Genomic DNA, 12599 nt, shown 5'->3' with positions numbered 1-12599 from the left:
TTGTTAATAAAACTAATCTCTGATCTCTCTCTGCAACTGTATGACATTTCTTAACATTCTTCCAAATATCACTCACCTATACTCCATCCATACCTTGTTTCTTTTTTTCTAAATTTCTCCACACATACACCTCACATATTTGTTATATTGTTTTCTTGATATTTAAGCTTCTGGGTCTGAAGCCAAACACAGTAATTTACTTAGAATTGTGTTATCCAACCATTGTCAGCGATTTTCCCTAGATTATATTATGTGATTCACTGATATAGGTAAATTGATTTGGAGAAAAACCTAAGAAGCCATTCTTTATTATCAGTTATGGCTCAGCAAGCCTACAGAATTAAAAACTGGTACCTCTGACTATTCACAAACCATATTAGTCAAAGTAAGAGCAGATGTCAAAGTTTCTACTTACATTTGTGATATTCTTAGTACACAGTATATTTTACCAGATACTTACGTAGGTGATCCCATCCATAGGTGATTACGTTGCTGTATGTTTAAAACTCTGGCACTTGAAAGAGAATTTAAACATATAATAGTGTCCCTTTCACACTACCTGAATGGTCACACTGTTTCCTTTGCAACTGCTAAAAAAGATCCCAGACATCTGCTTTCTATACCTCTTAAAATCCTATCCACCCTTGAACGTTCTCAGATCTTTCTGCATGGCATGTTATCGTTTTCCATTTTGTTCACTCAAATACAAACATTATTGTTTAATAATCAACTGTATTTCATCGGACAGACTGCAAACTGTAGCCTAGTGGCTAAAGTGTAATATAGTGATTGAGCTGTGAATCAGAACATTCTGGGTTCAAAACTCTCTTTGCCTTGGAAATCTGATATGTAGGCAAGCCACTTTCTCTCAGTCTCACCCTGCTATCCCCAATATGGAGATATTCATAATGATAGAATTATTCATGAACAGGCTGCAGTCCTGAACATGAAGCTGCCTTTTACTAAGTCAGACTGTTGGTTCTTTCCAGACCCATCCAAAGATTGAACTTGGGATTTTCTGTATGCAAAGCATCTGCTCTACCACCGAGCTTTGGGTCTGTTAATTACAAGAAGGTAATTTATTATAAATGCTTTGAACACTCAAAAAAGTGCTATATACGTAAAATCAATATGTTATTACTAGTTACTAGTCAAGTTATGCAGAGTATTATTATAATTACTCAAGTCAAGACAGGTTGGAAATACACTTAAGTGCATAACAATAGATATTTTGCAATAGAATGGTTAACAGTATTGAACAAAGGTGCACGATCCCAAACCACAATGGAAATGTCTCTGTCTGAAAGGTCTGATACACATTAAGTAATTATGGTCTTTGGTGCTTATTTTCAGAGCACTTATGCGATATAATAACTATGGGACTACCCCTGTGAAAATGGTCTATGAAAATAAAAAAAAAAGTGAATTATCCCTTTTGTTCAACAAGCAATTATCCCAAAAAAGTGTTTGCTAATAAAGGTGAAGGGGAATGGTAAAGATTAAAAAGTAGAGGAACATATTTTATCTAAACAAGTTAAGTGTGGGTGGATTTTTTTTCCTTTGTGTGCAGTCTAGTGCCAAATGCAATGTATTACACCATGATTCACTGCTTGTAGTTTTAAAATGTTATGATTGCATGGACCACGCCACTAATCACAAATGTGAAATAAACCATAAACACATACAAAGCAGAAGTTCGGAGAAGGGTACAAGACTGGCTTTCTAAATCAGCAGCTTTCTTCAGCCGCTTTCTTCAACAGGTAGCAAGGTGTGGCACAGGACTGGACAAGATAAGGCCTAGGGGCCAGATCTAGCCCACAGGGAATTTTTTGCTGAGCTCCAGATAGGAATATCCTGTAGCAACAACAGGAGCCATGAAAAGCTCTTGGCCTTTCCTGCTGATAAGCAACAGCAACTCAATGCAGTTGGCCTCTTGAGATCAGATGTCTCCCCTGGACTGGAGCCACTGACACCATCCCTGTTTCCCCTCGTCTTTCCCCTGGATTCCAACCATTTGCTACTTGACTTTTATTAATATTTTAAATAAGTAATGTAATAATTAATACACTGAAAATTGACCTTGGCCCCACACAGCAAATTATGATTGGCCCCAGCCCATCAGGGTATTCCCTCCCAAATACCCCACCCTCCACTTCTCAATTTGCTCTCCCGTTCTTCACTCCCAGTATAAGGTCCTTTATAGAATGGATTGAATTTTCAATAAGTCTGAGGATGGTTAAAGAAACTTCAATCACTTGTTCCCTCTTGCAGCAAGCATAAACTGTTGTTGCTCCAGTCTCTCAACCAGGCCTAACCAAATTCTAGCTGCCTAGACAAGAACAGGATAGATGAGACCGTCCATCCATCCATCCATTGGGTGGAAGGAGTGGGGGTGCAGAGATTTTTTTAAAAGAACTCTTACCCTGCAGGTTTGGCATTGAATTTCTCTGTCACGCGATCTTGGACAGGCAGAGGAAACCAGCCTGGAAGGTCAAGACTGGAAAATTAGGTCTAATCCAAGAACACAAAGTTTCTGGGTTTGTTTTTTAAAAAAGGCCAAGCAAATGGTCACAGACAATTTCAGAGCTTTATAAGAAACAAAATTCCTCAAAGAAAAGCAAATACTCCAAAATTCAACAAAAGCTGCCCTCTAGTTTACCAGAAACTGTTTTTATTTTGGAACATTCTGTACTCTTCTCATATTGCCCCCAAATTAGCTGGTACCTTCAATAATTTTGTAATCAAGAATTTCTAGGCAGTTTACAACCAAAAACAACTGAATTACACAAACCAATTAAACACAGAAATTAAAACACAGTTAGAAAAGAATCAATTAAAATTATTAAAAACCACCATCTAATACCTGGTTTTAAAAGTGCCTCTTTTAAGACCTTAAAAGCTGGCAGAGAGGGCAAACCACTCTCCCAACCGCAGCAGCTGCTACAGAGAAGGCCTGAGCCCAAGTCACCATCAGATTACCTGGTGGTAACTGTGGGCAGACCTTTCAGGTGACCTTAACAAGCCATGGGGATCATATTAGGGGTGTGCATGGAGCCGGCGACTGCTGGTTTGAAGGTGGGGAGGAGTCCTTTAAGGACTGGGGAGGGTACTCTTAACCTCCGCTCCACGTGCACATTTCCCCCGTTGGCGCTGTTGTTTAAAACGGTCCTGTGGAGCGGCAGCATACCTCCTTGCCACCCCGGTACTCATTGGACCGGAAGTGCCCAGAAGTGCCCGGTGTGGGTGTGTGAGCATGTCACAACATGCCCGCACGCACCAGGCACTTCTGGGTACTTCCGGTCTGAAGCACACCAGGGTGGCAAGTAGGTACGCTGCCACTCCACGGGACCATTTTTAAACCACAGCACCAGTGGGGGAAACACGGGGGGGGGGGGTAAGAGCACCCTCCCCAGCAATTAAAGCTATCCCCCCCCACATTCAAACCAGCCAAACCGCTAGACTTTTGAACCAGTTCGGAGGTCCGTAAAAGGGCCTCTGATCTGAACCTATTCAGGCACATCCCTAGATCATATATGTAATGTGTGTACGGGATGTACATTATCCATACATGTACATATTACATGTACACATATGTACATTACATATATGTAATGTATCATATATGTAATATATAACCCCTGCTAACTTGGCAAATCACCTTTTAACGTGGTGATTCTCTTTATTTAGCAGGCGGAGAGTAACTGGCCCTATCCACCCCCAGCACAGTACCTCCAGTGACTGTTGCTGGTGTCTATCTTATGTTTCTTTTAGATTGTGAGCCCTCTGGGGACAGGGATCCATCTTATTTATTTATTATTTCTCTGTGTAAACCTCCCTGTGCCATTTTTGGAACGGCGGTATAGAAATCAAATAAATCAAATCAAATCAAATCAACCAATCAATCAATAAAATAGCCACCATGTCCGGTCCAAACAGTGTCATTTTTATTAACAAAGCAGCATGGGCATAGCGTCCATTGGACAAGCAGGGTCAAATGTCCCTGGGCCCAGAGGGCCAGGGGGACCACAAGCAGACCGCCCCGTCTCACCGCACCGCCACCCCTGCCCTTGCCCCACCACTGCTTCTTATCTTTGTCCCGTGTGCCGCTGGGCGCTGTGGCAGGGCCGGCCCTCTCCGGCTCGCTGGTGCGCCTCTCTCTCTGATGGCGGCCGGTCGAACTGTGCGTCTGTGCATTTCGACTATGGAAATTGAATGCCCATGACATCACGGGCATACAACGTCCATAGTCAAACTGTGTAGGTGCGCAGTTCTGCCAGCAAGAGAGAGGCATGCTGGCTGGCTGGAGAGGCCCAGCCCAGTCCAGCCACGGCACGTGCCTTGCAAGGACAGTGGTGGTGGGGAGATGTTTGTTGCCCCAATCCTTGCGCCTGTTGTCAGATGCAGGGGGCATGGCTTGGGGCACGCACACGCTTTGCGTGTGCAATGGGAGGGCCCCTACAAAGATTTTGTCCCTGGGCCCCCGGGGGTCTCGCTATGCCCCTGCAAAGCAGTTCTCAAGAGTACACACTTCAAGCAGCTTACATCTTGTGGCTCACAGCTCACTAACTGAAGAAAGAAACACACTGAACATATTCAGCCTACCAGACAAAGAGAAGCCCACTGAGCATGCTCAACAGCCCAAGTAAGTTAGACTACTAACAGTCTAGAGGTAAGACTCTAAAATATAAATCAAATAAAATTAATAGACTCCTAAACAACAAACTATCAATAAATCAAACTACAAAAATACTACAATATGGAAAAGACACTCTTTAATTTTGATGAAGATTATATTATAGAATACTCAGAAGCAGAATAGTCAGTACAGTTTTACCAGATGAAGAAGAAGAAATAGAACACGTGCCCCACTCCAGTGCTTCCCTATATGGATGAGCCCTGGGGGATTTCCGGGCAACTGCAGTAGGCCACAACAGCAGCAATGCTTCTCTCAGTGCCATCACGGCTGTACCCCCATGCCCCACAATGTTCCCAGCACAAGACCAAATAAAATCTTTTTCTTTTCACTATGGTTTAACAAGCTACATTTCATCATTATGTATGAATATGGGGGAGTACAATTTGTTGGTTGAAACAAATCAGGATATCAGAGCACAGTCTGATAGAATAAATTATAACTATAGTTAGTTAGTAGACCACACTTGCCCAAATTCATACACAATACAGAACTGGGTTCTAGAATTGGGTTCTTAAAGTGAAATCAAACTGGTCTTGTGGTAGCAAGCACGACTTGTCTCCTTAGCTAAGCAGGGTCCACCCTGGTTGCATTTGAAAAGGAGACTAGAAGTGTGAGCACTGCAAGATATTCCCCTCAGGGGATGGAGCCACTCTGGGAAGAGCAGAAGGTTCCAAGTTCCCTCCCTGGCATCTCCAAGATAGGGCTGAGAGAGATTCCTGCCTGCAACCTTGGAGAAGCCACAGCCAGTCTGTGAAGACAATACTGGGCTAGATGACCAATGGTCTGACTCAGTATATGGCAGCTTCCTATGTCCCTATGTTGTTCAATCTGCTCTCGTACATTAGAGAGAATATAAAGAGACCAAATAAGCCCATGGCTTCTTTAAGCTTCTCCATGTAGTGCTAAAACTAGGGTTTAGTGCTACATCATTATAAAGCCATTGACTTTACTGTCATCCTTTCTATGTTCACATTTCCCCCATATTCTTAAAGGAATGTTGTTTGTTTGCAAGCCATTGACTGTGACTTGTTTAGCTACTAATGCCCTAGTCTAAAATTGGACAATTCTCAGGTGCAACTTGCCATGATGCCTAGATATTTAAGCGTGGCACCTGAGCCAGGCTAGGGGCAGATGGCACCAGAAGGGGGAGTAAAAAAGAAAGCAACTCCCTTGTCCTCTAACTTGCATCATTCCATTGCCTTCCAGAGCCACATTAACACAACCAGGAAGAGGAGTGACAAGCAAGGCAGGGAGTCCTCCTTCCTATGGAGCAGAGGGCATTACTGGGGACAGTAGGAGGCAATTCTGCTCCCCTGTAGTGCAGAGGGCAGTCTGACTCCTAAATATTAGGACTGGCTCCTAGAACCAAATAAAATGTATTGAGGCCTGCCCTAGTCAGTAAATTCCTGAACTTAAAAGATTCAGATGAGCCGTAGTGGCTGTTGAGCTCTGCTCTGGCGTGGACAGCAGGAAAATAGCACTTTAACTGGCAGCAAAAGTACCTACCATTGGTACCCATAATGTTGTGCAGGGTGATGGCACCCAACTCAGCATCCCGCAAGGAGGCTGCCCCGTCCCCATTGTTCAGTTGGCCTCTGCACATGCACAGAGGCCAACTGCATAGCAGGGGCGAGGCAGCCTACCCACAGGATGTTGGGTCAGGTACTGCCACCCCACACAGCATTCTGGGTACCAGAGGTGGCTAAGTTTGCTGCCAGTTAAAGTGATATCTACTCATCCTCACTGCTCACCCCCCAGAGCAGCACTCACCAGCCACTACTGCAGAAGAGGTATTTGCTGAAACATGAAGTCCCTGCTGTAGCTTTAGACCAGTGTTCCCCAACCTTTTTCAGCTGTGGCCCCTCAGCTTAGGAATGCCCTCCCCGAAGAGCTTCGCCATGTGCCCTCCCTCAGTGTCTTTAAAAAAACATCTCAAAAAGGCACCTTTTAAAGGAGGCTTTTTAATGCTCCATTATTGTTTTGTTATATCTGGTAGGTTCTTTAGCTTTTTATAATTTTCAGTTTTAATTTGAACCTAATAATTGTGGTTTTTAATCTGACATTTTTTAAAAATTTAGTTAATTTTATTACTTTTATTGTATCTGTTTCTATCATATTGTTGTGAGCCACCCCAAGCATTAGTGCACTGGAGGGGCAGGGTATAAATATTTTAAATAAATAATAAATAATAAATAAACCTTTTTCATCCAGAGCCCAACTTACATTTTATTTCATTCATTCAATCATTCATTCATTTTAACACTTATCTCTCCCTCTTCCTCTGAGGAGCTCAGGGTGGTGCACATGGTTATTTTTATCCTCACAACAACCCTGTGAGGTAGGTTAGGCTGAGAGACATGACTGGCCCAGTGTAACCCAATGAGTTTCATGGTTGAATGGGGATTCGAACTTGGGTCTTCCCGGTTCTAATCCAACACTCTCCCCCCAACTGCCCCCCAAACACAGATATTTATACACACACACCTTTTTATTTATTTATTTTGCCATGCTGAGTCAGCTCTGAAAGTGGGGAGTTTAAACTTGGAGCTAGTGCGCACCAGTGTTCCATGGCACACCAGTGTGCTGCAGCACATCAACTGGAAAGCCCTGCTTTACACCATCATTAGAAGCTAGAAGACCATGTTGGACACCATACAAATATATGCCTATTAAACTTCAGGAATACATTTTGACTGGAAAGGTATCAAGTGAAGGACAGCCACTTTTAGATAGTGAAGACTTCAGAAAACCGGGGTTTTGAGTAGGGTTTTGTTTTGTTTTGCCCTGTACATGATAGCTCAAGAACTTCACAGAAGATATTTATCTATTATATTAATTCTTGTAGACGTGCCTCTGTGGGGATGTGTCCCGGCAACCCAGAGGATAGGCTGGGTGGTGGAGGCACCGGATTGGCTGGGCAGTGGTTGATCGCATAGGGAAGTGGCCCCTTGGGGAGGAAAGGAAAGGAAGGAAAGCGGGCAAGTGGAGAGGAAAACTGAACGGATTGGGGCAGAAGAGAGGGGGGAAGCTGCAGGGAGAGAAAGCAGTGAAGCCTGGCTGGGCAGAGACAAAGAAACGACTGGCTGCTTCGGAAGACGCTCGCTAGAGGGAGGGCCGTGCAGGAAGGAGCTGACTGAACGCTTGGCCGCCCAACACCAGGGATTGGAGGAAGGAGGTGGCGGCAGCAGTGGCCCGCGAGGAAAACACAAGCAGGCTAAAAAGCAGCGGAGGGGGAAGCACGAATGAGAGAGAGAGAAAGAGGGGAAAATGGGAGGAGGGAGCATGCTGGGGCAGAAGGCTGGAGGGGAGTGGACTGGAGAAGAAGGCTTAGGGGAGCAGATTGGGGCAGAAGGCTGGAGGGGAGCGGACTGGGGAAGAAGGCTTGGGGGGAGAGCGGACTGGGGCTGAAGGCTGGGGGAAGGGGACTGGGGCAGAAGGCTTAGGGAAGCAGATTGGGGCTGAAGGCTTGGGGGGAGAGCAGACTGGGGCAGAAGTCTGGGAGGGAGGGGACTGTGGCAGAAGGCTTAGGGGAGGGGACTGGGGCAGAAGGCTTGGGGGAGGGGACTGGGGCAGAAGGCTGGAGGGGAGCGGACTGGGGCAGAAGGCTTGGGGGGAGAGCAGACTGGTGCAGAAGGCTTGGGGGGAGAGCGGACTGGGGCAGAAGGCTTGGGGGGAGGGGACTGCCGCACAGATGTTCTGTGCGGGATCAACAAATTTATTTTTATTTTACACATTCTAATACCACACCATACGCAAGTCCCTGGGCAATTCGCAATCTAAAAACACAATTAAAACATCAACACAATTAAAACAGATAAAAACTCTAAAATCTAACACTTTAAAACTATAAACTAAAAGCCTGACTAAACAGGTATGTTTTTATGTCCTTCTTGAAAACATCCAGAGAAGGAGAGGCTTTAATTTTGTTAAGAAGTGCATTCCAAAGTCCCGGAGCAACCCTCATAAAGACCCGGTTTTGAATTATCACCAACCAAGCCAGTGGCAACCACAACCAGACCTCCCCAAATGATTTTAATAGATGGCAGGGTTCATGAAGAAGAAAGTGTTCTCTTAAATGTTATTACAATAAATTTGTTCTTGTTGGTGTCAATTGCCTTAACAAAAAGTGTGAGGCCTTTCTTGAGTTAAAATTACTTCCAGAACATTATGGATGTGATATGCAATATGGAAACTCTTGCCAAAAGCAATTGGAAATGAAACTCTTGCCAAAAGCAGTTGAAAGCTAAGGAAAGCAGTTTGAACCAACCTTTTAAAAAATAAATACAAACTTGCCTTCCATGAGTTGCATAAATTACATGTGGTGGATGAGAGTATTCCTTTATGAGTGAAACGGCATTTTCATGCCTCCAAAGGCTGAGAGATTACCAGAGGAATTGCATGATAAATGGACTTGGCTGTTATAGTTACTGAAAAGAACTATGTCAAGGTTTCTTGATCTGAAGAGCGTGCTAGACAGATTTCCTGATTGTCACAACTAACTTTATTCAGAAGACTGATGCATTACCAAGGTTATCTACCTCCACTCTATTACATATTATTTGTGTATAGCAAAATCTTCCCCCCTCTATTAATAGTCTTTCCCACTCTTTCCACAAACAAGGGGAAGTTTTTCTGGAGTGACTTCTGTTAAATGGACTTAATTTGACAATACTTTATAAAATTAAAAAAGAGAGGCATCACACTATAGTAAGCCCCCAAACTGCCTTCGCTGAAACACCATAAAATTGAATTTCAGTCCACTGCATAGGAGCAGAAACTGATCCCTCACCAATGCTTCCTCAATTCTCATTAAAGCAGTCTGATCACATTCCTTGTTCCTATCAAAGGAAAAGAAAAGAAAAGAAGCACTATACACATAACAAAATAACACACCAGGATGTTATGGGGGCTCCTTTTTAAGATAGGGGGTCATACAGACATATAGGCCACATTCTCATGAACCGAATGATCATAAAGAGTTAACCGCAATCTAGTTTTGGTGATCCTATTTCAAAAGGGATATTGAAGAACTGGAAACAGTGCAGAAAGGGGCAACAGAATGGTCAGGGAGTTGGAACAACTTTCCTATGAGGAAAGGCATTGCAAGTATTTTTGTTTGGGGGGGAAATGATAAAAAAGGGTGGAGGGGCATAATGCATAATTAATTTATGAACATTTCTGCCACAATGGTTCTACACAAATGTTTCTACACAAATTAATGGAGGATGGGCCATCAATAAGTATTAATTATGATAGCTAGAAACCACTTCCAGATTCAGAGGCAGTATACTAGTTGTATTCTATCCAATATCTTTTATGTTTTGTTGTTTAGAAGTTTGTCCCAGTGGGGATCCTGTAGAGAGAGTGGGGAGTGAAAACAGAAAAGAGAGGGGAAGGTGGAGAAGGAAATGGAATTGTTTCTGAATAAACTCTTAATTAAATCTATATAAGATCACTTTGTGTTTGTGCAGGAAGCAGCTATAAAACAGCTACCTCACCTCAGATTAGCTTGGAAATTATTTAAATTTTGCCCCCTACCCTCCAAAAATCAATGGTGGCTTGCAGAAGTTCTTCAAGCCCCCTTCCTGCCAAGCTTCCACCCTCTCCATCTCCTCTTGCCGGGCAGCAGCAAAATCACACCACCAGCAGCAGCAGCAGTAGCAAAGTTGGTCATGTGAGGAGGAGGGGGGCTTCTTTCCCTCCCCCCCCCCCCCCGCAACTGCTGCTGCAGTGCATACTGCATAACAGCAGGGGCACTGCTGAGCAGACCAAAAGAGACTTTTTCCTTCCCTTTTACACAATTTCCCCTATTGTTACAATAGCCATTGGGAAGACTCTAGATCCCAAAGGCCACCATACCTTTACTCTGAGAGTTCATCAGGATGACAATAGAGATAGGGGAAGGGAGGGAAAAGCCTCCATCCTCCATGCAATGGTTCTGCTGCTTTTTTTCTTGCTGTCCCACCACTGCCAAGAAAGATAAGGAGAAGGCTAAAAGATCATAGAGAAGAAGTGGAGAACTCCAAGCTTTCCGTGCTCAGAACAATTCTTAGAGTTCGGAAAGCTCACTAGTTCCAAGCTCTAATAAACTTCCTGACATTCCTACTACTGAATACGAGTTGCTGGGGGGCGGGGGGGAAGGGGGAGGACAGGCAATAATATTCTGGTGGGAAGCTTCCTAGAAGCATCTGGCTGGCCACTGTAGAAACCAGGATCCTGGATTAGAAAGACCTCTGGTTTGTTCTAGCAGGGCTCTTATGTTCTTATGGTCTTATGTTCTTAACATAATAATAGCACAGTATATAAATATTTCATAAATCTCCAGAGCTTGGCTGGTAAAATCTGCTAGTTTATTATTAGATCAGAAACATTTTCTGGTTGAAAAAGTTCAAATTTTTAGCCCTTGTCATATTTGGCCTAGGAAGAAGATTCAAATAGAAAAGATTCATATTAGTCCATGAGGATACGGATCCATTTCATTAGAATTCCTCTTTCTAGATCAAAGAATGTTGTGAACTGGGCTCTGAAAGTTTGAAAGGCATAAACAGGGTGATGACTGCACCTGAAGCAAATACTCATTCAGTTTGAATACCCAACTGTGCCATTTTTATTGATCACCTCCAATACAAAACATTTTTATGGTCATGATAACTACTCAGCAGAATGGAAATGACACCGGCAATATCTTTAACAAGATATGATGCTACCTTATGTTAAAGATAACATGAGAACAGCAGCTGACTTTGAAGACAATTTTGGTGGAGAAGTAGTATGACACATATTTGAAGGGGCAGGGAGAGAGAGAGAGATGGCAAAAATGGAAACAGCAAAGAACATAAAGCTGAACTAGCTTTGAAACAATGACAAGATAAAGTCAATAAATGAAGGTGAGTTCAATGGATTAAATTTCTTGAAAGTTTACAAAACACAAAACAATGAGGTGATATCTTTACTGGAAGTATGCAGGCTTCTGAAACAGAGCGTTCCTGTGCCAGCTTAAAAGCATACATAGGGGAGCTTCACACATAATGTGACAAGTAAGGTTGCCACAGGCTGCCAAATCCTGGGAACACCCAATATCAACATGCCTATCCCTACATCTTCCTGGTGTTCTGGCAGCTTGCACCAATTTTACATAGGAAGCTGCCGTATACTGAGTCAGACCATTGATCTATCTAGCTCAGTATTGTCTTCACAGACTAGCAGTGGCTTCTCCAAGGTTGCAGGCAGGAATCTCTCTCAGCCCTATCTTGGAGATGCCAGACAGGGAACTTGGAACCTAGATGCTCTTCCCAGAGCGGCTCCATCCCCTGAGGGGAATATCTTACAGTGCTCACATTTCTAGTCTCCCTTTTATATGCAACCAGGGCAGACCCTGCTTAGCTAAGGGGACAAGTCATGCTTGCTACCACAAGACCAGCTCTCCTCTCTACTTGCCATGTTACATGTGAAGCCACCCACCCATAATAGTGTGCCCATTGATGTTTATTCTGTAAAAGAGTCTCTCATGCCCTTTTATCTCCCTTTCTCTGAGACAAAAACAAATATCTGTGTGAACATTAAAATAATGTCTTTTCTTTGATTAGGAAATGCATAAATATGATGTTTGTTTTGGCTTCTGTATAGATAAGCTCTACACTGTTGATAAGTTATAACATTATAGCAGGAAGGGATTAATACATCAGTAGGATTTTCCAATAGTAAACTGAGGCAAGGGCAAAGTCTAGTAATGTTCCTGATGTCGTGATTTGCACATAAGGAAATGGATGGGTCAGGGAATTGGTAAACGAGATCTATGGTCTTTTAAAACGAATTCAGTTAATGATTAAACTCTGCTCCCATCTAAGGGCTGCAAGATGACAAATTGCTTAGAAAAGGCTGAAAACTCTCAGTGTTGCTACAA

The 12599-nt window shown here is 43.3% G+C and overlaps 1 protein-coding gene across 1 annotated transcript in view; it reads right to left on the bottom strand.

Moving 5' to 3' along the window:
* Positions 1-12599, bottom strand: part of SLC9A2 (solute carrier family 9 member A2) — a 52994-nt gene that overhangs the window by 30008 nt on the left and 10387 nt on the right. The gene's annotated exons all lie outside the window — the stretch shown is intronic.

Source organism: Hemicordylus capensis, chromosome 3, assembly GCF_027244095.1.
Source record: "Hemicordylus capensis ecotype Gifberg chromosome 3, rHemCap1.1.pri, whole genome shotgun sequence".
NCBI lineage: Eukaryota > Metazoa > Chordata > Lepidosauria > Squamata > Cordylidae > Hemicordylus > Hemicordylus capensis.
The sequence above is the reverse complement of the archived record's forward strand: the minus strand, read 5'-3'. Positions and strand labels throughout refer to the sequence as shown.